At 36.1% G+C, this 24,869-nt stretch overlaps 1 protein-coding gene and 1 long non-coding RNA gene across 4 annotated transcripts in view; one reads left to right on the forward strand and one right to left on the reverse strand.

Annotated features, from left to right (window-relative positions):
• Positions 1-24,869, reverse strand: part of PCDH9 (protocadherin 9) — a 928,690-nt gene that overhangs the window by 826,587 nt on the left and 77,234 nt on the right. The window lies entirely within an intron of this gene.
• LOC125170485 (uncharacterized) overlaps positions 1-24,869 on the forward strand; it is a 128,117-nt gene that overhangs the window by 67,459 nt on the left and 35,789 nt on the right. Inside the window, exon 3 of one of the 2 annotated variants that reach the window (XR_007154061.1) lies at positions 13,632-13,666. The exons of the other annotated variant lie outside the window; for it this stretch is intronic. This is a non-coding gene — a long non-coding RNA (uncharacterized LOC125170485). The remainder of the gene's footprint in view (positions 1-13,631; positions 13,667-24,869) is intronic. 2 annotated transcript variants of the gene reach the window in all.

The following is a 24,869-nucleotide window of genomic DNA, read 5'->3' on the forward strand; positions in this document are numbered from 1 at the left end:
GACAATCGTCCCATAATGGACCCAGAAATATTTATATTATAAAAAGATAGTCCTTACCAACATTAAGAGTGAATTAATTCAATTTGGTCTCTAAATGAGGAGAGACAATCCAGATGGCCCTAGAAGCAGATTTTTCCCCCCTGTTTTTGGTAGTTTCATAAAAAGCTTGCCCAGCAGACCCAATGAGTTTAATGAAAGAGATGACTGATGTGGTGTTCTCTGAAGGTGTCACCTTCCAAGGCCACTTTGTTGCCTGGAAATTCTAGAATTCTAGCTGTACATAGTTGTCCAGATGTTTCTGTCCTTTGGTCTCTAATATGTAAGGCATTGTTGGGGTGGATTACCCCTCCTAGAGCATTTTCCCTATTGTGATTGGTCTAGCCATGCCCAGGCTTGGCCATCTGCTCTGTGGGATGATAAGAGTTTGGAGGGGACCTTGGTAGTGACCCTTTCCCTGATAACCCAATACGCATGGTGTGTGTGTGTGTGTGTGTGTGTGTGTGTGAGAGAGAGAGAGAGAGACTGTGTGTGTGCGTGTGTGCCCTCCTTGAACTACAACAGAACAATGGTTCATGCTGTGGGGAAGGGCATTTGAGCATATCCTTGCTTCAGCCGTCTAGGGGTCAGTTCCCCTATGCATTTCAAGGTCTTTTGCTTTTGTTATATGTATGTATGTATAACATACCAAGCTATAGTTTCCCTAATTGCACTAGTGTGGATACCAACAGCTCATGTCATTTGTTGCAAGGGAGTCAGTACTGGGGTCTAAAGCACTTCTTTGTCCATAAGGATCATTTGCAAATCAATTGTTTATATGTCTGGCATTTTGTTAATGGAGGGAATGCTTTTTATTATTTTTTTCTACATGAAGTAGATGCTTTGGGATCTTTTCAGCACCACTTGTTTTTGCCAAGTAGAAGGATATTACACAGGTATTCTCATCAAAGTAATTAGGTTGTTAGATAGGCTGTGCATGTGGCAGTTAATGTGATACATTAGTTAAATTGTAGCCCCAAAGGCTTGTAGGATCAGAATTGCAAACACAGTCTGAGTTCCCAAGTCCTATAAATTTACCCCTTTAGGATATACCTCATCCATAGTAAGAGGGAACACTGCAATAACAGATTATCATCATAAGGGTATGAGCTGATTCTCCTGGAGAAAACACTTGTGTAAATATGTTCAGTATTTAGAGAAGCACATTTGGATATGCTGGAATTTTTTCCACAACTCCCAGACATGCCAATCAAAGATAACACAATGCAAGTATCTCTGAGTGACACTTCAAGCTGCATTCATAAGCAACCTGCCTCATTCAAAGTCAATGAAGAGACAGGACTTACAAGCCCATGCTGAAAAGTTATTGAAATGTGACTGACATCTCAAAGAAACTGTGTCAAAGGCTTGCATGACCCAGTGCTGAAACACAGTGAGGTTAATCAAAGTGATGGCAGTTGGGTACCACAAAGGTCTTTCCTAAGTTTATTTATTTATTTAATTGAATTCATACACTCAGTGGGTTTATTATCACCCTCTGCTCTCCCTCTATCATTTAACCCCCAGTTTGTATTGTTGGTTGTAAACTTTTGCTTCAGTTGCTGTTTAGAAAAGAGGATGTAGTGTCATTACTAGTGAGGTTTCTGTGGATAAACACTGCTGTTACACCTCCTTCCATTTCTTGAATTCCCCTAGGAGATACTAAGCCTCCACAAGTATGTTCCCACATGAGGTTCCACCTAGGAAAGGGTGATTGAACAGCTAGCAAACAATCCTGTTCAAAAAATTCTCCACTAGGACATGAGTTTGATGATTTAGTGAAACCCTACTTACTCTCAGAAAGCATTAAAGAGGGGACAGCAGAGGTTAAGTTTGATCTCGGTCTATCTATCCATTTTGTCTCTTCCCAATCACAGTTATATTCTTCTGCCTAGTGTAACCACTTGAATATAGGCAACCATTTTTTGTTTTGTTTTGTTTTGTTTTTTCAACTGGATGCCACCTCAGGACAGAAGGCAATCCTCTGAGAACAGTTGTAACAATCATGAATAATGGTTATCAGCAGTTCTGTTATATTCACATTTTATGCTGAATGTTTCCATGGATTCTCTTCAATATCATTGTAAAATGCAGAAAGTCGATCATCATCTGACAGTGAAATTAGCTAATAACCTTTCCTAACAAAAGAAGGGGAGAAAGGGAAAGGAAATCTCTCTATGACGAACAGAATCTGGAAAATGCTATAATTATGTTCATGGTAATTATGCCCATGGTTTAAAAAGTGCAAGCAATTATGAGTTATGTTTATAGATGTAGAAGGTAACAATGCATGATATAAATTATATGCATGAAAAAAAAGAAATTATACACATGAGAAATGTGGGCATGAGCATGTGTGTGTGTGTTTCAATCCAATATTCCAGCCTTAACTGTACACATGGGTCCGATATTTCTTTGCTTTTTTTTTTTTTACCTTATGAATCTATTAGAAATAAGTCCCTGATTAAAATAGTATAATCACAAACTTCAACATGATTGGCTGCTAAGTGCTCACATATCTGCTCTTCCCTTGAATCAAATATATATATGTATATGTAAATCTATAACAATAAATGTCATATATTTACTTATATATGTAATATGTAATGAATATATATTATGAAAATATATAATATTTATTTTCTATAGCTACAAGATCTAGAAAAGAAATTTGTTTTTCTATCCTGTCAGACAATTCTACCACAAAATAAGTCTAGGTCAGATAACATCAAAGGAATTCTCCATTCTGGAATCAATCCACAATTCATATGAAAGTCTGTCACAATAATGCAAGAAAAAAAAAAGAAGAAAATGACATTAAAATGACTACATTCCTTGTTATTATTTTAAAAATTTTAAGAGGGATGAGAGCTAAGACTTGGGAAAGATCACCTTGGAAAGAAAGTATATCAAACATGACTAGCAATGGACTTTTCTTTTATGAAGAATAATGGTTTAATGTTTAATTAATCTTATCCATTTCTGCATTTATGGGAAGGCAGAGAAGAGTCTGCTTTATAATGTGGAAAATTAAATATTAAAACCTTGGTGCCTACCAGACTTACATTTTCTTATTATGAATGGGCATTTTCACTTTCTGCACACACAAAGAAAGAAACAGGAGACAGATGTAGTCACTTAGCTCTGCAGGAAAGGATTATTTCAGTGTACCTCTGATACCATCTTGCTATTAGAAACAAAACACATCAAAATGAATAAATGTTTAAAATCAAAACAACAACAAGAAGCAGAACTAGAAGACGACCATCATATATAATATTAAGCCTCAATTTTAAATGTAGTGAAGTAATTCATTAGTTTTTTTTAATGTATGAATTATCTTAAAATTCATAGATCTAATACTCTAAAATGGTAGGTTGCTTACAGGATATAACATCAGTTTTCATGTTCTATGATGTATTTTGCAGTGAGAAAACTGACATATTTGTTAAAAAAATAAAATTTTGCCAGGTTAAAATGTAGAAATATCAATTGAGAACAACGAAAAGAAAGATCAGACACTTAAATGTTTAATTCAAATTGAGGCTTACTTACATTACTTATAGTTTGGGCCAGATGATATATTTTGTAATTAAATATGGAGTTTCGACTTATATTTTAAACTATCATTTAGACCTCTGGTCTCCAATGTATTATATATCCCAAAACAGGAATTGTAGAAAGGGTCTAGGAAGTGTCCATAGCACAGGAGACCTACCTCTTTGGAGATGGATGCTAAATAAATTCATCTCCACTGATCATCCGAGATACTTTGCCTCTCTGTGACTGGTTTATTGTTCCTGGAAAATGGAATTTATTTGAAAGGAAAAGAAGGTACACTTCACACACATTGCTCCTAAACTAAAAGGGTTAACATGTATGATTTAACATTGCAAATTCTTCCAATTTTTTGTGTGCATTACTGAACTTGTTGGCACCATGGTTACTAACCCTACAATTTGCACCTTCTAAGGTTAAACTAGGATAGAAAATATTACATTCACAAGATCTTGGTGATGTGATTTTTTTCCAATATTGCTTATGAGAAAGCATTAATAACAATTATGGGGTAATGTTGCAGAAAAATTTGGGGAATTTCAGAGAGAATTTGGAAGATAAATAAAATTCAAAGAAACAAAGTACATGCCTTATTTTCACACAACTTGTGGTTGCTACCTCAGTGATCACCTTCAACCACACAGTACAGTCTTGCTAGAGCAAGCTCCTATGAGACAGGAATCATAGGTATGAGAAACATGATTGCACTTAAAATAGACTCTGTAATGGCCTGCAGACCTCCACCCTTGTTCTGATAATAGAAGACCACCTTTCATTGAGAACTCACTGCTGCCCATTCACCTGGCCACACATTTGATTCTGTGATCTACCCCAAACGAGTCAAATGCCTACCTGGAATACCTGCTGCTATTACCGGGAAGGAGGTGTCCTCTTCTCACAGGGATTATAAACACAAGTGTCTAGTTCAGTTTAATTATCCATCAAATTGCTTTATGTACCTATAACTATTATTTACATTTCAACTGGTAAGTTATATGATAGTATAAGGGATCAGAAAGTTAGAAAATTAAAGTTGATTTTCTGATCAGGGGAAATGAAATTATGGATATTACTTCAGCCTCAGTTTTTGTTTCTTCCCTCTTAGCAACCGATGCTTCCATTTAACCATGTTACTGTGCCTTCTCACCTCCAGGAATATAATTGAATTACTTGAAGCAAACTCCTCATTCTCCTCTCCTTTCATCTTCTAGTCCACAATTAAAAGGCTATACCTTTTAAGAAATTGTTCCTGGGGCACCTGATGGCTGAGCCTGGGTGGCTCAGTGGGTTAAGTGTCCAATTTTTGACTTCAGTTCAGGTCAAACCTGAAGATCAAACCCTGCATCAGCCTCTGTGCTGACAGTGCAGAGACTGCTTGGGACTCTCCCTCTCTCCCTCTCTCTCTGCACCCCCCACCGACCCATGTGTACTCACTCTCTCTCTCAAAATAAATAAACTTAAAAAAAAAAAAAGAAATTGTTCCTGATTTCTACAGGTAGAAATATCTTAGGGATTCACAATTGAGCTTACTTTCTGATACCTATGTAAACTGAAATTTTAGTTCAAAGACCTTCCATTTTCACCATGTTTAAATCAATAAATTAATTAAGATATAGAAGGTATGTGTGTCAAATAGAAAGTATCACATAGATCACAACAATGACAGGTACAGCAAAAATTCAAAATAATTTTTAAAGGCTATAATTGTGGGTCAAAATCAACAACAGAGAACTTAGTAGTAATTCTTGCCAAGGGCAGAACATGGCATTAAAAAAAGTGAGTTTAAACATATGACTACAGATATGGTTGACAAAGTATATGTGAGAAAGACTGAGGTTCTTAATGTATTAGACGGGGTCAATAAAATTCAAGAATTCAATACAAAATGTTTTGTTAGTTGGAAAATACTCCTGATCCTTTTTTTTCTACTTAAAACTCTGCATTCCTTAAGGCTGTACTCAGATGCAATTATATCCAGGAAATCTATCCTGAGTTCTTTATGTGTTTTCTGAATGTCTACAATAATCATTTTGTGTACCAGAGCTTAAGATGACATCTTCTTGTAAGATATTTTAGTAATGCTTTTAAAAAGATGCATTCATGGATTGGGTACCTATGTAATGAACAATAACACTTCAAAAGTACTCTGCCACAGTCAGACCATACACAGCCAATTCTGTGCTCATATAAAATCCGCATATCAGATTTTCAAACAAGAAATGCAAGATCTCAAAAATTAAAAAATAAACTTAATTTGGCATGTGACATCATGATCTATCTACAGTAGAAGAGGACCATGATAAATTGCTTCAAAATTTTGATGGGTCTTAAGTTGGAGAAAAGTTCATCTACCCATTTTTTTCAGTGGATAGAAAGAGGAACAACAGATAAAAGTAGCAGAGAAGTGGGTTTTATTTTATTTTTAAATTTTTTTTTCAGGATGAACCCATATTTTTAATGATTTTTTTATTCCTTCACCTTTCCATGTAATTTTATTTCATTTCATTTCATTTTTACTATTTTATTTTACTTTATTTTATTTTATTTTATTTTATTTTAATCCAGGTCAGTTAACATATAGTGTAATAATGGTTTCAGTAGTAGAATTTAGTGATTCATCACTTAAATATAATACCCAGTGCTCATCCCAACAAGTGCCCTCCTTAATGCCCATCACTCATTTAGCCCATACCCCTGTCCAACATCCCTTCAGCAACCCTCAGTTTGTTCTCTGTATTTAAGAGTCTCTTATGGTTTGCCTCCTTCTCTGTTTTTATCTTATTTTTGCTTCCTTTCCACTCTGTTCACCTGTTTCGTTTCTCAAATTCCTCATATGAGTGAAATCATATGATATTTGTCTTTCTCTTACTGACTTATTTCACTTAACATAATACACTCTAGTTCCATCCATGTTGTTGCAAATGGAAAGATTTCATTCTTTTTGATCGCCAAGTAGTATTCTATTGTATGTATGTACCACATCTTCTTTACTACTCATCAGTCAGCGGACATTTGGACCATTTCTGTAATTTGGCTATTGTTGATACCTGAAGCTTGACGTAACTGAAGCCCCATAGTGAAATAAGCTACCTATAAAAATGATAAGTTATATATATCTGGATACACTTGCATAGAAGAATGACCTGCAAGGAATTCTGAATTGGAATTCTTACATTGCTTGGAAAGTTAGATTACATGCCTATAAGGTCTTCTTCAATTCCACAACTTTATAATATCATATCAAAACTCTATGTCATAACATTAGAGAAAAAGACAATCCTTTTTCATTAGTTTAGTGCTCTATAGAACCCTTGTCTACATCAAAGAGAGATAAAGGATTTGCCTAAGAGGAAAACTGGAACAAGCCCAGGTTCCCTGGCAGGCAGTTTGAGCTTTATCTAAATGGCTGCATTACCTCTTCTTGTGTTGCTCACCCACAAATGAAAGGTTATAAAAAGACATCACTAAGAAAATACCTCAATAGTCAAGGTTAGATTCTCCATGCGGCAAATTAATCAAAACCAATGCTAGAAACAGTGACTGTTTCATAGATTAGTTTAGGAATACATGGAAATCTCGTGCTCTTTTAAAAAGTCCACAGTGTGGGTAGTATGAGAAAGACTTCGACCTAATGATACCAGGGAATGGTCACAGTCAGAGAGGTGTCTTAAAAGATAATAGCAATGAAAATGTATTAAAGAAAGTCAGGGAGACTCCCATGCTTAAAAATTTGCATCAATAGCATTTTGATGATTTTAAAATATTTATGTCCAATAGTTATATTTTCATGGTGAGCAATTTAACTTCTAATAAAAATGATTTTTCTTCATAAAACCTAAGACAGTTTCCAAGTATTTTCAAAGTCGCTACGAAACCCAATGTTGACAAAAATATGCAATCTAAGAAACAAAAACTCTAATAGTTGTATCTTCTTCTTTTCCCATTTTCAAATAAGAAAGATCAGGATTCAGGAGAATTTAAAATTCAAAACACTCCCTGAGGTTCTTCGATATAGGTCATTTCATTTAGATAAAAACACAAACTTATAATAAGTGATATAAATCACCCTTTATCACAGAATTAGCTGTTTTAATAATCCTGAATAAGCCGTTCTTTTCAGCACTCTGATTCACCATGGTTCATATACGTGACCACCCCAAGGGGACCCGGAATCACTAGCCCTGGTGCTTAGGCAGCAGTAAGATGACCCTGGAGAATCAGAGTCACTGGAATTTTGCTCCCACTGCCCTCTTGCTGCATTTGCCTCTAACGTATATGTGCTTCTTTATTTAAAGCTTGTTTTTCCCCCCTTTCTTTATTTTTGTTTTGTTTTTGTTTTTCAAAAGCGCATTCTTCTGGAATACAGGGCCAAACTACAGGGTCGTTTCCTACTACAGTTCATCTGAAAATACTTCCAGAAAGCAGCGTGTATAAACCCAGTAACACTCATGAGATAAACAAGCCATCTCTAAATACACTCCAGGAATTTCTAAAACAATGTGAAAGTGGCATCTGGGTGAGACGGCAATTTAAACTTCTCAACTCTTCACTCAAATTTATGTTTAAAACTTCTTCAAACAACTGATCATGTAAAGAGGAAAAAAGGGGCACCTGGGTGGCTCAGTTGGTTAATCATCTGACTTCGGCTCAGGTCGTGATCTTGCAGTTTGTGGGTTCAAGCCCCGCATTGGGCTGTGTGCTGACAGCTCAGAGCCTGGAGCCTGCTTCGGATTCTGTGTCTCCCTATCTCTCTGCCCCTCCTCTCTCATGCTCTCTCTCTCTCTCTTAAAAATAAATAACAAATTAAAAAAAAAAATTTAAAAAGAGGAAAAAATCATGTTGTGATTGTTGGTTATTATGCTGCAGAAACTGGAGAGAGGCTATAGTTATGAGGTAGCAATGTCATGTGAGGAATAAGAAATCTCCAGGCCCCTGTGTAATATGCATAGGTTTACAAATCATTCCTAGGTAGGAAAGATCACTGTTAACTATTATTGCTAATAATAATGCATTTCATTGACCTAAAGATGCCAACAATTATACAATGTATTATAATTCCATTTGCCATTAAAAATGTTATCAACTAGTTTTATGATAGCAAGATTACAAGATGCAGCAAAATCTCAGAAATATCACAATGTCTGTTGTGAATCGTTAAAATGTTAATATTTTTTCGTTTTTATTTTGTTTGGAGGTTTACGATGCCATACATTAGGGTAAGGCAGAGGCATGTGGAGGTATCACAGGTAGCTCAAACTGGACATCTGGCTTCAGAGCCCAGCTTGGGAAAAATAATCTAATCTCCAGCTGCGCATATCCAATTTATAGTTTCTATGTCTCCCTCCATGTTCCTTGCCACAGATCTCATTTTATAAGGAATATTTCCTTTCTTTCCTCCCCCCTTTTTCCAATCTGTCTCACTTTAATTCACATAAAGCTTAAGGTTTTGTAAAATTATGAGGTAGAACATCTAACCAAATACCAGTACTTCCCTAGCCAAGGCAATGTCACAATAAGAACACAGGGGGGGCAGTGCTTAGGAGATACGAACAATCAGTGGTTTACAAAGAGAGCTCTGAGGGGAGGCTGTACAATGAGAGCAGACAGGGGGGATTTGAAAATGCAAGCAGTAAACTTGTCAGGAGTCAATGGGAAAAAAAAAACAGTTGCAGACAACACAAGTGGGAGAAATTATAGTACATTTGCAAAGTGGGGAGACGTATTGGCCTATTTTCCCACCATACATTTTTTTTCTCTTCTTGGACAGTGGGAGAATAGGAGATCTGGTAGTGTTGACTATAGTGAACTACACCATTCTCATATACAATAAGATTTTCTGTTCCTAAAAAACAAGAAAGGGCATCTCTGATGTGTCTGCTACAGTGCTCCTCAATTGCTATTCCTTCCTCTCCACCCATACTGAATATCCTTAAACTCGAACTACAAGCGATGAGGTAGAGAATGAATCAATCCTTCACTGCAGCAGCTGGTCTTCTTAAGAGTACCTGTATTCAAGATGGCATCACAGCCAAGAGCTATAGTTGGTCTTCTGAGCTTGTTACATCATCTAGTGCTAAAGTAAAGCAGATTGGGAGGTATATTAAGTATATGCTTTGGGAATTTGATATGTTATATTTAATTGCACTCACTAGAAATGAGGGGTAACTAAACTGTCTATATAATGCTATAGTTTCAGATGAATAGCACTATCTAATCTCTTGAAACGGAGACTAAAGTTGCCATCTGAATCAATCACTTGGACTTTAATTTGACAATTTACAAAGTAGGTAATAATAACAGGAAAGAACAGTAAAGTATCTGTGGCTCCATTTTCTTTTTTCCCAAATTTTATGCAATGTGTCAGTAGAAGGCTCTGTCAAATGACTTACGGAAATTATTTATATTTATGTGCACTGGAATGTTATTGTGTTGCAACACAAGAAGCCACTGAGAAGAACTTCTCACTCATTCATTTTACTCAGTAAACATTTTATCACTGCCTGTACAAGACCAGAAACTGATACACGTAAGCCAAGTCATCTTCAGGTAATAGTGTAAGGATGAAAACTAGCTGATAATCTATTTAAAGCAAATCTTGTCTATTGAAATCTACAACCATAAGCTCAATGAAAGCATGAGAGTATCTATCACTATTTCCTCAGTCTGCTTTATCAAGTGCAATTTTATAGGTCAAAACTTTGGGGAGATCTTCTTGCCTCTATCTGAGGGTGAAAATATAGCATGAATTATCTTTAGTGATAAAGAACAGTTACCAAAATAGAGATGACTCAACTTCTGCACAGTGAAGCTATGTGGTAATGGAAATTGGCTTTCAGCTGCTGTGACATGTAATTTTATAATACATTTTAGAACATTTAACCTATCCACATTTATTCAGCTATGTCTGCAATAGTGAGAGGTAGTGCTATTGTTACAGATTCTGCTAAAGCCACTTATGTGCTATTAATATACAAGAACAAAAAGGAGTTCTTTCTTCACTGGTGGTCTCTTCCAGCTATTCGAAAGGCTGCTCGGCCCAAAAATGTCATCAACCACAAGATTTATTTATTTTTCTTTGTCCATAATCTATACATGGCTTTTACTAAAAATCAAAACTTTAAAAATGTCCAAAAGGGAGAGAAAATCTGTTCAATTCCACATCAAAAATATCTTAAAAATTTGAAAGCTGAAAGGAATGCTCATAACCACTATGGTTCCAGTCTTAATTTCAGTAGCTATGCATAAATTATACAGTAAAGAAAAAGGAGATTTTCTATACGAGAGAGAGAGAGAGAGACAGAGAGGGAGACTGGGAAGATGTCCATTTTAGCCATTTGCAATGGGCTGTTGTTGGGAATGTAAATTGGTGCAGCCACTATGGAAAACAACACGGAAACGCCTCAAAAAATTGAGAATTAAAATATCATGCCATCTAGCAATTTCACTTCTAGGTATTTATCCAAAGAAGACAAAAACACTAATTCAAAAAAATATACACACTGTATGTTCATTATAACATTATTTACATTGTAGCTCAGTGGAAAATGTATGAACTAATCATATAAAGTAGCTTTAAATCCCATCTTTACTATTTATTTTAAAGATTCTGAGCAAAGTATTCTGTCTTATTGAGACTTAGTATCCTTTCCTATAAAAAAAGTTAAAAATAACATTCCCTTTTTATTGAGTTGTTGTGAGGACCTAATGATCTGGACTCTTCGGAATGTTTAGCGCATTTTCTAGCACCTCATAGGTACCCAATATGTAGTGCCCATTATTTATGCAAGTTATGTAAATTTCATGATATGTTTAAGATATGATTATAATGGGTTGTGTGTTCATGTTTTATTTACAGACAGTCTGTTTCTTCTATTGATCTAAAGTATTGAATTCATGGTAATCTGTTAATGTATCATTGAAATAGCCTGTACAAATCAGAGTGACTAAATACTTTGATCAAATCACAAAAAAAAAATTCTCCATGGAAACAAAATGGAACAGTTCTGGTTTAAAGGAAAATAATGTGAAAGGATATCAACAGTGTGTGTCTCCGTGTGATCCAGGAAATGGATCTTCTACTGTGAGAATCCAAAGCATTAAGATAATACCTGTATCAGGCAGGAAATGATGCACCCCCTCCCCCCAATTCTCAGAGACAAAACTCTAGTCCATGCCATCACATGTGTATCTTCTGCTGTCCTGACATCTGCCATGTCCTACTTTGCATAAGCCATGGTGGATTCCTGTCAAATCACCCAAGTAATAATATAACCATCTGAAACATTAACAGAAGACTCTTCTGACATAAGCTGTCACACTATGTGCAAATCAAGTTTGCTTATTAAAATAATTTAGTTTTTGTTCCGACTGTTCAACGTTGCCATTAGAATCTATGAGCAGTCTTATCGACTCTTCACTGCTATTAACAAGTCTTAATCGCTCAGAGATTCAGCACAGTAGGATATTGCAATCAGAGCAAATTCCCCATTTGATTCCAGCACAGAAGCTACCAATGAAACTAAGAGAGTGATAATACAAAATTCTCTAACTTCATCTCCTTTTCTTCCACTTCACTGTGAATAAAAATGAAACTATCATACAGACTTACTTGTAAGCTGTTATTTCTTAAATTTGCAGTGGCTATTAATATCCAGTATCACCAAGGATTTAACTATATCTAAAATGTTACCATTACTTTAAAATTAAAAGCATCCCAACAATCAGCAGTTTTGCTTTTCAAAGTATATGACTTGTACATCTGGTTACCCAATCCAGTCGAGAGGCAATCGTTGTAATAGGTTCAGGTTGCACCATAGCACGACATCTGCTCTACAGTACACAATCTGACTCTGGATAGGAACCCTTGAAATGGAGTAATTATGCTTTCATTAACTTCAGAACAATTCCCATCAGCTGATATTTGGTCGCAAATGACAAACATTTAATAAGTAAGACGTCTGGATTATTTTCAAGTGGTCTTTTCTGGTGTTTGGGGGTTACTTTGGTAACAAGATTGGGTGTTTTTCTTTACCAGAAGTACACTCCTCATAATGTCATTCCATCAGTTGATTTCTCTTTTGCTACTGGAAATGCTTTTTTCTACTCACTCCCCATTGCCTTATTTTTCAAAACAACAATATTCCTGGGGTTTAAAAAAGGGTTAAATCATAAAGGAACATGCTTGCTAGCATCAATGGTCACTGATTTATGATGAGTACTTTTGGTCAATTATTGTCTGAAAGACTAAATGTACCTCCTGGGTCCAGAACTTAGTCATACAAAGTGTCTGACTCACATTGCCAGAATTGACCATTAATTATGATGACCGCAGGTGGCCATCCATGTATATCTTAGCTTTTTCTGGAAAATGTGCAACATGAGAACTATTAGGGGTAAAAGTCCAGTGATGAAAGAATAAGGAGAAAAATATTGCAAACTTGAAAGGTGCTTTAAAGTAGCTAATTCAACCTCTTTGATTTGGAAATCAGAAAACCTAGGGGAATAATCCTGACAAGCACATATATCTGGTATGTAGCTGCTTCAAGTCTAAGAACCAGTCCTCTCCCACTCTATGTTAGGTGTTGTCAACCCTGAAGGCACATTATAATTACCTTCAGTGCTTTTTAAAAATAAGCATTATTGATCCCCCTCCCCACAAAGTTTCTGATTTAATTGATCTGGGGCAGGGCCCAGAACTGGTATTTCTTAAAAGCCCCCAGTTAATTTTAATATGTCTTCCCAACAATATCTATTTGCACCATCAGGAGAAATGTTTCTCTTCTTTTAGGATCAGAAACAGTTCATTCTTATTTTGAGAAATGCATGCTCTGGACACTGAGGACCATGTGCAATACATTTCTCTTGTTGTCTTGGCTACCGGAATGCTTGGTGTGAAGTGTGCAGTGTCTGTATGGTCCTCCAGAACATACATTCTCTTCAGATTCAGTTTTAAGGCACTACACTTTCTTTCTTTGGCATTTTTTTCCCTCACTGGTTTGTAATAACTGTTATTTTGCTGTTTTGTGTTTTGTTGGAAGCCACCTTTGAGGAATAACTTGGGACATCACAAAAGGTAAGGAACTAGTTCCCTAACTATGGATAAAATATAACACAAGCATGTGCTTAAAAGCAGTGAGAGTCCTAAGTAAACTTTAGAATGGTTCTCTATTACTTGGAATTCTGCAAACCCTTTAATATGGACAAAAATAAAAAGAGAAACAAGAGCACATATGCAATAGGAACAGCGGGCTAAGTGCTATGAGTGGGTGGGAAAAGGAGAAACAAGAACTGGAAAGCAGAAGGCATGGAAGTTGAGTGGTGGGAAGAGAGGAAGGGAAGCAAAATGATGGCCGGTGTTTGATTACATGGAATAACCATGATCCTGAGTCTCACCAAATGATTGTACCAACTCTAGAATTCCTCTTTTTCTGGCAACATCATATGAAGTCCATCCTGCATCAGTAATTCTTGATTTACAAAATGTCAGTACTTTTGGTGGCTGAAAGACTTGCCTCTCACCATTTATAAATATGGGGCTTACATTTTTATATGAAACAATTTTAGATGACCTCCTAAATACACTTTGGGTAAGAAAATATTGTGGTGGTATTGGTGACTGCTATTTTATGTTACCATCAGTAAAACAACAATTCTGATATGAAAGTCCGGGAAGATATATGTAAATATTAGAATGTGTTCATTTGAATCCAGAATGTGGACAATTAATCCCATTTCATCCCATTGTTTTGGTATTGTATGTTTTAAGGAAACTGAGCAGAATCAGACTTTTGTATGGTGTGGTAAATTTACAAGCACACCTTGTTTTATTGTGCTTTGCAGAAATTGGTTTTTTTTTTACAAATTAAAGATTTGTGGCAACCTTGTGTTGAGCAAGTTTATTGGCACCATTTTTCCAATAGCAATTTCTCACTTTGTGTCCCTGTCACATTTTGGTAATTCTAGCGATATTTTAGACTTTTAAATAATTATCACATATTCATTATCAGTGATCAGTGATCTTTGATGTTAATATTATAGTTATTTGGGGGCCATGATGAACTGTGCCCATTTAAGACAACAAACTTAATCAGAAATGTTGTGTGTTCTGAGTAATCCACCAACCAGCTGTCCTTCTGTCTGTCTCCCTCTTCTCTCCTATTCCCTGAGATGCAACAATATTGAAATTAAGCCAGTTAATAACCCTACACTGGCCTCCAAGTGTTCGAGTGAAAGTGAGAGTCACATGACTCCACTTTAAATCAAAAGCTAGAAATGATTAAGCTTATAATGAGGAAGGTACCTTGAAAGCTGAGACAGCTTGAAAGATAGGCCTCTTGTGCCAGTTAGCCAAGCTGTGAATGCAAAGGAAAAGTTCTAGAAGGAAATGCGGAAGTGCTACTCTAGTGAACACATGAATGATAAGGGAGCAAAAAGCCTTATTGCTGATAAGAAAGTTTGAGTGGTCTGGGCAGAAGATAAAGCCAACCACAACATTCCCTTAAGCCAAAGCCTAACCCAGAGCAAAACCCAAACTCTTTTTAATTCTGTGAAGGCTGAGACAGATGAGGAAGCTGCAGAAGAGAGTTTGAAGTTAACGAGGTTGGTTCATGAGATATAAGGAAAGAAGCCATCTCCATAACACAAAAGTTCAAGGAAAAGCAGCAAATGTTGAAGTAGAAGGTGCAGCAAGTTATCCAGAAGATCTAAGATAATTAATGAGGGTAGCTATGCTAAACAACAGATTTTCGGTGTAGGTGAAACAGCCTTCTATTGGAAAAAGATGTTATATAGGACTTTCATAGCTAGAGAGAAGTCAGTGCTTGGCATCAAAAGCTCAAATGAAGGACAGTCTGACTCTCTCGTTGGGGCGAATGCAGCTGGTAACTTGAAGTTGAAGCCAATGCTCATTGACCATTTCAGAAGTCCTAGGGTCTTGAAGAATTATGCTAAATCTACTCTGCCTGTGCTCTATAAATGGAATAAAGCCTAGATGGTAGCCAATCTGTTTACAGCATGGTTTCCTGAATATTTTAAGCCCACTGTTGAAACCTACCCTTCAGAAAAACGTATTCTTTTCAAAATATTACTCCTAATTGACAATGCACCTGGTCATGTGACAGCTCTGATGGAGATATACAATGAGATTAATATTTTTATGCCTGCTAACACAGCAATGCATTCTGCAGCCCATGAATCAAGTAGTAATATCCAAGTCTTATTATTTAAGAAATATATCTTATAAGGCTATTGCTGCCATAGACAGTGATTCCTCTGATGAATCTGAGCAGAGTAAATTGAAAATCTTCTGGAAAGGATTCACCATTCTAGATGCCATTAGGAACATTTGTGATTCATGGGAAAAGGTCAACATATCAACATTAACAGGAGTTTGGCAGAAGTTGATTCAAACCCTCATGGGTGACTTTGACAGTGTTAATATTTCAGTAGAGGAAGTACCTGCAGATGTGGTAGAAATAGCAAGAGAACCAGAAGTAGAGCCTGAAGACGTGACTGAATTTCTGCAGTCATGATAAAATTGTAATGCATAAGGAATTGCTTTTTATGGATGAGGAAAGAAATGGCTTCTTGAGATGGAATCTACTTCTGGTGAAGAGGCTGTGAAGATTGTTGAAATGACAAGAAAGGATTTAGAATATTACAAAAACTTAGTTGATAAATCATTGGCACCATTTGAGAGGCCTGACTACAATTTTAACTTAAAAAAATTTTTTTAAGTATTTATTTTTGAAAGAGAGAGAGAGAGAGAGAGAGAGAGAGAGAGAGAGAATATGAGTGGGGGAGGGGCAGAGAGAGAAGGAGACACAAAATCTAAAGCAGGCTCCAGGCTCTGAGCTGTCAGCACAGAGCCCAGGGCCCAAGCCCACCAACTGTGAGATCACGACCTGAGCTGAAGTCAAGATGTTTAACTGACTGAGACACCCAGGTGCCCCTGCTCCAATTTTGAAAGAAGGTCTACTGTAAGTAAAACCCTATCAAACAGTATTGCATGCTACAGAGAAAGTGTTCACAAAAGGGAGAATTAATTGCTGCAGCAAACTTCATCGTTTTACTTGAAGAAATTGACACAGTCACCTCAACCTTCAGCAACCACCACCCTCACCAGTTAGAAGCCATCAACACTGAGGTAAGATTGTGATTTGCTAAACCACAAAAAGATTGTGATTTGCTAAAAGCTCAAATGATGGTCAGCATTTTTTAGTGATAGTGATAGTATATTTTTAAATTCAGAAATGTACATTTTTTTTCAGATATAATGCTAAACTTAATAGACTGCGGTATAATGTAAGCATAACTTTTATATGCACTGGGAAACCAAAAAATTTATTTGACTCACTTTACCGAAGTATTTGCTTTATTGTAATGATCTAGAACTAAACCTGCAATACCTCCAAGGTATCCTTATATAAGTTTTAATAAACTTTTATATAGTTCCATTTATCAACACTAATTGTCTCAGTTAAGATCTTACATTGATTCAATATGGAAATAAAATAGCTCCGCATCAAAGCCCTAGAAAAATGGCTCAAATTGATTCTAATAAAAGGCTGTTGTTTTAACAATTATGGCTTATAATTCATTTTGATTTTGTGGCTTTTACATCAGCAACAGTTTCAAGGGCCTCATTCATATCTGATGTTTGAATTTCAAATGGAAATAAGGATGGTAACCTAGTTCACTACTTTCTACCTAGCAATTAAGAGTGTTTGGCACATAACATGTGCTCAAGAAAATGTTACAGAACGCACAAAGATTAGCTTTGAGCGCACAAAGTGATATTAAGGAAAGGGAAAATGAAAACATTAAGAGAATAAATAAGTACAATGAGTACTAGCATGTTTGAATTGGGTTTCTGACATTGAAATCCTCGCAAAATTTAGAAATAACCTTTAGATTTTATGAAAGTAAATAAAATGAGAAAACAGGCATTGAAGATTTAGGCTTATTTTCCATAAATATATATTATATATATCAAAACAAATTATCTCATCAAATACATCATTAGTATCACATATAGCAACAGACTAGATTATAATTGTTAAGAACTCATTTTTACTCAATTTTACTTTTATAGTTTCTCAAAAATATCTTCAGTTGAACTTTACCAACCATCCGATGAGGTAGACGTAGGATTTAATGTTAAGGACCCTAAGGTTTAGAATTAGGAAGTCTTATGCTTAAAGTTTGTTCTGCTCCGGGTTTGGGGTTTTGTACAATGCTCCTTTCTGCTAGTTATTGTAAAAGTGATTTTCATCACACTGACCTCATAATGCAGATGTTTATAAAATATAAATACATCGAATATAAATACACTTAGCATAAAATATAAATACAACTAACATAAATAAATGCTCTAGCACAAAATAAAAGACAGCTGTAGCATCGGAACCAAAAAAGTAGAAGAGGTCTCTGAGAAGCTGTTCCTTACAGGTTTAGAAAAATCACAAAAGTTCTGCTGGCTAGACAGAATAGCAGGCCGAACTCTAGGGGAGTGAGTCAAGGGGAAAGGTATACCGTCACATACATGTAGCCTCCCCAGTGATGCAAGCTTCCAACTGAAGTCCTGTTCAATTCAAACTCCTCTAAAACTATCATGGCTGTTACATGCTCAGGCCGACTGTGAGCGGGGGCAACTGAAGAGAAAATGCACCCTGATGTTTAGTGCCTCATCAGCATTATGTACGTGTATATTTTGGGAGAATGAACCCTGTCAGGGAACACGCTTCCCATTTCTTCTCCCGAGAAAACGGGTCCTATATCCCCCTAAAAGGCAATAGTAACTATCATGGAAGAACTCCCTTTGGCCTAAGAAAGGCAAAAAGGGCCCATTTTAGGAGCTTTCCAACAAAAAATGTGTAAAGAGGAAATGCAAATAGAACTCTTTAGAGTGACATTTCTCAATCTTCATTTTAGCACACAATTTCCAAAAGAGATGTTTTAATTTGCTTTAAAGATAGTGAGCTTATTCTGTCAGGAAACAAGAAGAAAATGTTTTAAAATGAAAGACAGAGTGCTACAACATTGTAAAATTTGTAACACTTTCTTAGGAACAATGATCTTTGTTTTTCATCCTCATTAACAATGTTCATGGGAGAAGAAGGGCCTTGCCATATATATCTTACTGTTGGTGTTGTTGTTACTAAAGAAAATACAGTCTGGATAATGAACCAGTGTCTTTTCATCTTGAACCACCTAGGTTAATTAGTGAAGCATTCATACAATTTATAAAGTATTCATACTAAGAAATACCTATAGTTCTGGGAACACGCACACATATTAAATGTGTAAAACATTAGGCACTTGCTATATAGCAAACTGACACTGAAGGAGTAAAAATGTCAAGGATCCCAAATCCCTATGTGAACGACTTTTATCATTCACTGTAAAAGAATGCTAATAGAGTGTCCAGAGAATACCTTTGTATATCAGATCCAATGTTCCTTGTGATTCATTCCACTTACATTTTAAAGCTGTTGATAGAAGGGGAGTATGGGATGCATCAGGGAGAAAACATGCAGAGGACATGCAAATGTTCTGCAACTCGCTTTGTACTTGCCTTACACAAAAATGAGATGACATAGGAAATACTATCTCAGTGGTCACATTCTTTCAAATTAAAACCTCTCGTGTTTGTCAATTATTTAAATCCCACCTGTCCCTTGACCCCTTGAATTCCTAAAAAAAAAAGTTCCTCTAGACACTAAATGACTACTTTACAAGTATATCCATAGATTTCTTTTCTTTTTTTTTTTTTAATTTTTTTTTCCAACGTTTATTTATTTTTGGGACAGAGAGATACAGAGCATGAATGGGCGAGGGGCAGAGAGAGAGGGAGACACAGAATCGGAAACAGGCTCCAGGCTCTGAGCCATCAGCCCAGAGCCCGATGCAGGGCTCGAACTCACGGACAGCGAGATCGTGACCTGGCTGAAGTCGGATGCTTAACCGACTGCGCCACCCAGGCGCCCCCCATAGATTTATTTTCTTAAGCTTATTTATTTACTTTGGAGAGAGAGAGCAGGCACAGGTGCACAAGCAGGAGAAAGGCAGAGACAGAGGGAGAAAGAGAATCCCAAGCAGGCTCCATGCTGTCAGCACTGAGCCAAAATCAAGAGTCAGACGCTTTACTGACTGAACCACCCAGCCACCCCAGGATGTCCATAGATTTAATTGTGAGGTGGGTGTGTTCACAGATTTTCAGATTCTGCATCTTTGGTGTTTGACATAAAAACAACAAAGAAATGAAAGTTCTGTTAAATCAGACATTCATTAGTCTCCCTAACTGCCTTTAAAGGGAAAATCTATTATGTGCCATTGCACAATGAAATGAAGATACTGAAAAAAAAAATATCCACTCTAACATGTATTGATGACTGCCCAAAGCATTCTTTGGAGGACTGTCTAAATATTAGCAGCAAACACCAAAGAAATAGAATTCTTCAAGAACTCATGGTTTGGTCTGAACAAGATACTTATAAATGAAGTATCTCTCTATTAAGATTCTTAGGCTGCTTCCAAGTGTTCTGAATTAATTATTTTTACCTTGTCAAATTTTTTTGTTCTTCCTTTTGCATACATGATAGGAATGTTGAGGGATTTTTAGGTACCTCATTTAGTACCAGAGAAGTTCAACAGTCTTAATGAAGACAAAATAATGATTTCTCAATAACAAGTAGAGACCCTTCATGCCTGATAGGAAAGGATACCTTATCCTATTAAATTATCATCCACTATAGTATAGTTTATACCATAGGTTTTATGGTATAAAATTGTAGACTACACAAAGAAAACCTTTTGAAGTTTCAGTCATATATTCAGATGTGCATGTCATAACTTTTCAAATCCAGAAATAAGTAACAGGAATCTTTTATGGATAAAGACTAAGAGAAGCATTAATGCAAAGTAGTCCAGTTCAAAGTCAAATTACTACATGATGGTTACTGTACTATTTTTTATAGGATATAAAAAATTATACTATTTTAATGAATGAAAAGTCTCCCTAAAGTGTTTAGAAAGTCACTTCAATGACATTTCTCAACTTCAGAAGAGAAGATATATCTGTCAATAAAATGACACCAAAATCATATTTTATAAGGGTTTTAGATTAACACGTGCTTTTGAAGGATGACATTATAGGATCTTAATATCTATAATCAGAAAGTCTTTTGCTCTTAACTTGCAAGGCAATAAGTTTAAGAATTAATTTTGTCTGCTATAAAGCTGGCTTGCCTTTAATCTTCAGATTTAATAGGTCTCTTTTCGCTGAATGTTTTAGGCAGGTAATTGAGGAAATAGTCCACGTTCCCTTTCAGTCAACATAAAATGACATTGAAATGTCTTCAAATGTTTCCAGGAAATTCATGCTAAACAGTCTCTGTTATATTTGATATTGAGTAACAGCAGAAATCCCTGTATCTAACAAAGCCTTTCCTATGATTGTATGTAATGAAGCCACGTGCTCGTGATAACTTACTTTACTCATTAAGATGTTGCAAAACTAAGCAGGCATAAAATGCATATAAATTAATGTGTGGACATGTGATGATTTATACAATGGAGGATATCACACATGCCATATGTTCTTTCCTCCAAATGAAATTTCCAGTGTAATTTCGAAGCCAGATTCCTAAAAAGAAACCAAACCAAGATAAAACAAACAAACTAACCAGAATGATTGTCCTTGGTTTACTCTGATGGACATCTTGATTCAGGCTTTCTGCCATTATTTATGTCAATGGAAATCTTGAAAAATCATCTGCTCAGTAAATTTTGTAAAGTGCACAAAAAATATGCATGGAACATCGGAAACCGGCAAATGACCCTTTCCAAAATAGATCCTTCCAGGAATCTTTGAGACTGTTCACATTTAGAAGCGGCAGTGGTTACATTAAGGACTTATGAAAGGGTTCCAATTCTGAAATGCTTTCAATGCTTGTGGATAACTGGCAACTTCTTTCTCTTTTATTAAAAGTACTCTGCCAGAAAAGCCTTCTTCAGTCAAAACAAACTTCCACTTAAGAGCAGTTTTTTTTTCTAAACATTTTCATAAAGTAAATAGTGAAGCAGCTTTTTCTCTTCTCCTGTCTTTTTTTTTTTTTTTTTTTTTTCTGTTAGGAAGTGAGATTTTTGTTTGGCGAGGAACAACTGTGATTTGGGCTTTCTTTTTTAAGTTTAGTTATTCTTTCAAGGTTCTGAATTTTCTTATATAGGTGCCCAGAGGCAAGTAGAAGCATTTTTATACATACAAAGTAGATAAGCAATGTAGGAAAGATGCTCTAATGGACCGTTTCTCTGCTCCCCTCATCTAGCCTACAGCATTTTATCTGTTCTGCAAGTATTACAGTTCATCTGAAAAGACATCTTTTACCATTGTTTTTAGACTTAGCATTCTTTTTGTTTTCAATTTCTTATTTTCAACAGCTGAAAATTGGATGCTTAAACTTTCTCATCAGACCTTCATCTTTTGAATGAGAAATGATCATTTTTGGAAAGATAAAGTGGCTTTACCTTTGCAATTATTTAAATCTACTTATGGTATTTTTTTTAACAGCACAGGTGGGAGTGGGATAGGAGGAAAGAGTGAGAAGTAGTCTGCATCACACATAGAAGGCCACGATGTGTATTCACTAGGAAAGCAAAATAACGTGCTGTTTGGTCACATCTAACCACACACTGAACTGTTGCTGGAGGGAGAATATACTTGTCTCACTTTAAAGTGACCTCTTTGGCTAATGTTCACATTTGTGTTAATGAGCTTAAAGAGGGTACCATATTCACTTTTGTTGTTGGTGGTGGTGGTGGTAAGTTTATTTATTTTAAGACAGAGAGAAAGAAAGAATGAGTAGTGGAGAGGCAGAGAGAGAGAGAGAGGGAGAGAGAGAGAATCCCAAGCAGTTTGCATTGTCAGCACAGAGCCAGATACAGGGCTCAAACTCAGGAACTGTGAGATCATGACTGGAGCCAAAACCAAGAGCTGGACACTTAACCGACTGAGCCACCCAGGCGCCCCTGTTGTTGTTTTTAACCCAAAGGAATAACAACTGAGATGGAATGATTTTCAAAGAAGGCAAGGACATTTGGGGACTGCTCCACAACAGCAACCTTTTCAAATAGCCAAATCGTTTCCTTCTATTTCAGGGACACATTTACAAGCAGAGACTACTGTTCATTTTTTTTGCCCCCATTAGGTATTAGAAAATGCCTTCACAGATGAATTGCTAAGAAATAGCTGGGGTCTGGGCCAGTTCTCTTGCATTTTTGGTCTGTAAACTCACTGTTGTAGTATTCCATTCTTCTCCAACAGGCTCCATCCTCCCCAGTAAAGGGGCATGATGTACATGCAGGATAAAACTATCATCTCCTTAAACAAATGTCCTTTTCAAAAGTATGATATAAAGCAGACCTAGAAAGTCTGCTGCTATAATGATTTCATGTTTTGCTGATCCTGGTCTTTTCTTCTGAAAGGCTTTTTAGTGGTCCCCAGTGAAAAGTTGAGATCAGCATTTAAATGCGGGTCTATCTTTTTAACATACTTTAAGTCCTCAGAAGTCACTAAGTCTCAGTGGCTTTGAGAATTTATAAGCATATCTAGGATGTTAAGAATACCTTCCATGTCTTTTTTTTTCCTCCTGCAAAATTACATTAATTGGAATTTGTATTTTTTCTTCCCCTTTGTGATTTGAAGGAAACATACTACAGAATAAAATTTGTTCAAGACCATTTCTATGTGTGAAGCAGCTCTCCCCAGACAGTTAGGGACCAATTATAGGAGTTTCCTCTATTCTTTGGATTTTTACAGCTGATGTACACCACTTCCTCTCCCAGGTAACAGCAGCATGCACTTGTGCAATGAGACACAGAAAAGAAAAAAAAAAAAAGGAAAAAGTAATTATGTCGTTCCTTGTTACGTGCAATAACCAGCATTTGGTTAGGATGCTTGTATGAGTTTTAATTTTAAGTGAAAAGATTAAGGCAAAAGAAACCAACATTCTCTTTAAAATTACCACTTTTCTGAATCAATCAACATATTCATTTGCATTTAAAACTTGGCATTTTGTGCTTCAGTCATATTTTTCTTACAGGTCCTTTGAAGTCCTTCTCTACATTCTTTACTTGTCATAAAGACATTTTTATTTACCATTAAAAGCCCAAGAAAAATTGATCAAGGCCCGGAGGTTTCATGTTCTTAAAGGCTTGAGTTTACGTGTTAAATTGCAAAAATACAGCTACTGAAAACTATCCAGGGATGAATGTAATAAATAGACAAGTTCCTTTGATCTTCAAAAATGTATTATGTGAAGTTTTTCATTCCTAGGATAGAAAACTATCCCATGATCTTGTCAGTTCTAATCAAGCATGGAATCATCCAATGAAACAAACTTTTACTGAGCATCTACTACAGGACTACAACTAGGATGAAGCAAGGGAGGTGCCATGGTTCCCCCCACACCCCCCGCTCCCAGGGTGGTACTCAAACCTGAACACCCAAGTCTCTGCTCTAATCTACTCCAACCCCAATAACCCTGTGACTCTATGAAGCAATCAGGTGCCAAGAGTGTTACTAGATATTTTGAAGTAATATTAACGGAGTAATTATGTGGGAAAGTGCTAAGATAGAGATCTTTCCTCCTAGAACTTGTGATCCTTCAAAGGCTACCTTCATACTATCGGTATGAAGACAGCAAGCATAGTGGAACAAGGACACGTGCGCCCACTGCTTGTTCCTCAGCGGGGGTTCTGCTTCTTCCCCCTAGTTCTGTTGTATCAAACATGCTATTTTTAATGTTTCTAAGTCTCATTTTCATTTTATTTGTGAAAGGTGTACAATAGTGCCAGCTTTACAGATGTGATGATAATTCAATGAGATAATCTTTCAAGCATGGTGCCCATGTTCTTGTGGTCATCATCACTTTTACAAGAAAGTAAAGGAACAAACCTGAACAAACATCCACTTTCATAAACAACAAAGTAACATTACAAGGAAAATCAAACTATAAATATTAATAGCTATGAGTTTTTATTTGATTTTTGGGGATTACTCATTAACCTAAACTCACAAAGAAATTGCAACTTCCATTTCCATGAAGAAAAACTACTTTAAAATCTTATTACTTAATAGTTAACTAATTAACAGTCTATTTTCTAATATTAACTTGAGAATAATCTAAGATTGTTAACTTTAAAACTAGACAATGGCAGTAGTAAAATTACATTTGTATAGAGTTTTAAAAACTCTGCTTTTAGCTAGAGAATTTCAC

Source organism: Prionailurus viverrinus, chromosome A1, assembly GCF_022837055.1.
Source record: "Prionailurus viverrinus isolate Anna chromosome A1, UM_Priviv_1.0, whole genome shotgun sequence".
Classification (NCBI taxonomy): Eukaryota; Metazoa; Chordata; class Mammalia; order Carnivora; family Felidae; genus Prionailurus; species Prionailurus viverrinus.